The sequence below is a fragment of the Microcebus murinus genome, chromosome 6 (assembly GCF_040939455.1).
Source record: "Microcebus murinus isolate Inina chromosome 6, M.murinus_Inina_mat1.0, whole genome shotgun sequence".
Taxonomy (NCBI): domain Eukaryota; kingdom Metazoa; phylum Chordata; class Mammalia; order Primates; family Cheirogaleidae; genus Microcebus; species Microcebus murinus.
In genome coordinates, this window is record NC_134109.1 from 95,947,399 (window position 1) to 95,951,614 (window position 4,216).

The 4,216-nt window shown below is 41.0% G+C and overlaps 1 pseudogene; it reads left to right on the forward strand.

Moving 5' to 3' along the window:
- The first annotated feature begins 1,781 nt into the window (after positions 1 to 1,781).
- LOC105881360 (ORC ubiquitin ligase 1 pseudogene) lies at positions 1,782 to 3,980 on the forward strand (annotated as a pseudogene).
- Positions 3,981 to 4,216: the final 236 nt, after the last annotated feature.

Genomic DNA, 4,216 nt, shown 5'->3' on the forward strand with positions numbered 1-4,216 from the left:
TCTTCCTGTACTTTCAAGGTAGCTATTTTGCGTTTCAAAGCTGAACGTGGACTGTGTCCTGTTTGCATTCCCGCTGTAAAAATCCTAGTTTTCTCTTGGGCAAAGTGATGTCTCTGCAGAACTAGGGGCAGGTAGGGGCAACGACATGCAAATGACACAGTAAATTAGTATATTTCAAAACTATTATCTCCACTATCTACACATTCGTGTCCTCTCCCTAGACTGTGATCTACTTGAAGTAGGGTCACATTTCCCTAGATATTTAAAAATGTCTACCAGGAGTCAGTTACTGACCATGAAAAGACTTGCAGGCTGAGGTCTCTGGTATCCTTATGTTGTCTTGCACTATGACAGCACTTTGTAGTGAAGCTTCCTGTCCTGTACTCATCGGAAGCCCCAATCAATAGTTCCTGATGGCTTCAAATCTCTGCTTAATGAAAAATAAAATAAATTAATGAATGCAATCCGTTACGTAATCTTTCTTAATGGTCTATGTTTGGGGGTAAACTACCAAAAAGGAAGGTAAAAATATTAGGGACCACCAAATTAATCATTCACTGAGCAACTTACTCCATGCCAAGTACCTTTGTGCACGTTATCTCTCCTATGTGTTATTTCTGGGCAATGTGAAAAATAAATTTTTATTGCAGACCTCTCTTAAACAGGTGTTCTAAAAACTGGAAGGTGTAGATTTGTCTGATTTCATCAGACGCAGGAAGCAGAAATCATTTCAGTTTAACCTCATTTCAGCTCTTTTTCTAAAACTGATCCAGGACTATAGTCTATCACTAGATGGAGCAATAAGCTAATTTTTTTCTTTTTTCTTTTCTTTCTTTCTTTTTCTTTTTTTTTTTTTTTTTTGAGACAGAGTCTCCCTGTATTGCCCAGGCTAGATAGAGTGACATGGTGTCAGCCTAGCTCACAGCAACCTCAAACTCCTGGGCTCAAGCAATCCTCTTGCCTCAGCCTCCTGAGTAGCTGGGGCTACAGGCACATGTCACCATGCTTGGCTAATTTTTTTCTATTTTTAGTTGTTTCGCTAATTTCTCTCTACATATAGTAGAGACAGGGTCTTGCTCTTGCTCAGGCTGGTCTTGAACTCCTGAGCTCAAGCAATCCTCCTGCCTCGGCCTCCCAGAGTAAGCTAAATTTTTAAGAATGTACCTACAACCTCTCTTCAAATGTCCCCAATAATGACAACCTGATACAGGTACAGGACATGCAACTCTCAAACCACTTTTACCTAAAAGATTTAGCCCTTATAACAACCCTGTGTTTCTGTTATTATTCTCATTCGCAGATGAAGTTACTTTTGTTTTTTTTTTTTTGAGATAGAGTCTCACTCTGTTGCCCAGGCTAGAGTGAGTGCCGTGGCGTCAGCCTAGCTCACAGCAACCTCAAACTCCTGGGCTTAAGCAATCCTCCTGCCTCAGCCTCCTGAGTAGCTGGGACTGCAGGCATTCGCCACCATGCCTGGCTAATTTTTTCTCTATATATATTAGTTGGCCAATTAATTTCTTTCTATTTATAGTAGAGACGGGGTCTCGCTCTTGCTCAGGCTGGTTTCGAACTCCTGACCTTGAGCAATCCCCCCCCCCCCCCGCCTCAGCCTCCCAGAGTGCTAGGATTACAGGCATGAGCCACTGCACCCGGCTGAAGTTACTAATTTTAATGGAACATTTTTTACATGTCAGACACTTTAAAATACATATCTCGAGGTGGGACTTCTGTGTTGGCGGGATTCTGAATGCTGCCATGCTCAGACCGTGCACAACGTTACATTGTCACTCACGCTACCCATCACGTGCCACATTTGCTTGGGGAAGGTACGCTGGCCTGTCATATGCATCAACAGCCATGTATTTTGTTCAGTTTGTATTGATTTGTGGTTGAAGAATAATAGCCAGTGTCCAGCTTTGCAGAGTCCCCATCACTCCTGAAAATCCCTGCAAAGAGATTATTGGAGGGACAAGTGAAAGTGAACCTATGCTAAGCCACACAGCCAGGAAGCACCTTCGGAAAACTAGACTTGAGTTACTCCACAAAGAATATGGGGACGAAATAGATTGTCTGCAGAAGGAGGTAGAAGAGCTTAAGAGTAAAAAAAATCTCAGTTTGGAGTCATAGATCAAGACTATTCTGGATCCTTTAACCTTCATGCAGGGCAACCAAAATGAAGACAAACATCCAGTTGCAGATCATTCAAGTGAAATTGACCCAGAAACTGTAGCAGAGTGGAAGAAAAAACTCAGAACAGCTAATGAAATCTATGAAAAAGTGAAAGATGATGTGGATTAAATTAAAGGAGGCAAATAAAAAAAATTGAAATTGGAAAATGGTGGCCTGGTGAGGGAGAATTTACGACTGAAGGCTGAAGTTGATAACAGATCGCCCCAGAAGTTTGGAAGGTTTACAGTTGCAGCTCTTCAGTCCAAAGTAGAACAGTATGAACGTGAAACCAATCGCCTCAAGAAAGCCCTGGAACGAAGTGATAAGTATATAGAGGAACTAGAATCTCAAGTTGCACAGCTGAAAAAATCCAAGTGAAGAGAAGAAAGCTATGAATTGCATTTGCCAGAGATCCCTTTCTGCAGATGGCAAAGGGGAGCAAAGGCAGCAAGGAGGATGTGGCATCAAAGAAGCAAAGTGATAGTGCCAGTAAGCAGCCTTGCTCATCCACCTCGAGTTCTTCCCACCTGGCAAAGCCCTCCAGCAAGCAGACTCTCTGACACGGGTTCTGCCAGGCAGGAAAGCACCAGCAGTACAGAGCTAAATTGTTCTAAGAACAAAGACCTATCTCAGAAACGGGTAGAAATCATGTTAGATGTGACAGATACAAGTACGGATACTTATCTGGAAAGAGAGTGGGGTAATAAACCAAGTGATTGTGTACCCTACAAAGATGAAGAACTTTATGGTCTTCCAGCTCCTTGTACTCCTTTGTCCCTTAGTTGCCTTCAGCTCAATACTCCAGAAAATAGAGAAAGCTCTGTGATCAAAGCTGGAGGTTCCAAAAAGCACTCCAACCATCTCAGAAAATTGGTGTTTGATGATTTTTGTGATTCTTCAAATGTTTCTAATAAGGATTCTTCAGAAGATGATATAAGTAGAAATGAAAATGAAAAGAAATCAGAATGGTTTACTTCCCCAAAGACAGGATTTGGGGACTGTTGTTCTACAAGCTATGCCCAAAGCTTGGATTTTGAAAGTTCAGAGGGGAACACAATAGCAAATTCTGTTGGAGAAATATCTTCGAAATTGGGTGAGAAACCAGGCTCATGTTTATCCAAGAGGTTGAATTCTATTCGCTCTTTTGAAATGAATCGGACAAGAACATCTAGCGAAGCATCAATGGATGCTGCTTACCTTGACAAAATCTCTGAGTTGGATTCAATGATGTCAGAGTCAGACAACAGCAAAAGCCCTTGCAATAATGGCTTTAAGTCAGTGGATTTGGATGGGTTGTCAAAGTCATCTCAAGGCAGTGAATTTCTTGAGGAATCTGATAAGTTGGAAGAAAGAACTAAGCTAAACCTTTCCAAAGGTTCTCTAACTAGTACTGATCAGTTAGAAAATGGTAATGAATGGAAACCCACTTCTTTTTTTCTCCTATCTCCATCTGACCAAGAAATGAATGAGGATTTTTCACTCCATCCTAGTTCTAATCCAGGAACTAATGAAACCAAACCCCCAAGCTGTTTGTTTCAAACAGAGTTTTCCCAGGGTGTTTTGCTAAGCAGTTCACATGGACTATTTGAAGATCAAAGGTTTGGGTCATCTTTGTTTAGATGTCCTCAGAGATGCACAGTCTTCAGAACCACCTTCAGTCTCCTTGGTCTACTTCCTTTGTACCTGAAAAGAGAAATAAAAATGTGAATCAGTCAACGAAAAGAAAAATCCAGAGCAGCCTTTCCAATGCCAGCCCATCAAAAGCAACTAAAAGTTAACTCATTAGAAAGGTGTCATTTGTGTTTTTGTCCTGAGAGAAGTATAAAAGTTTTTCTCCTCATAAAAATTCTATACAATTTTGAATTGATAATTTTTAGTCAAGGGTCAAGTCAGAATGGTAGATTAACCTGCACCTAGAATACTTTGGTTCATTTTGAAAAGACTTTAAGAGAAAAAATAGAAGATTTTCTTTTTTGGGGAGGGGGTGTTGAGGGAGGGATCTTTTAAACCAGAGAAGTTAGGGAGAGGGGTGTTTTGTTGTTGTTGC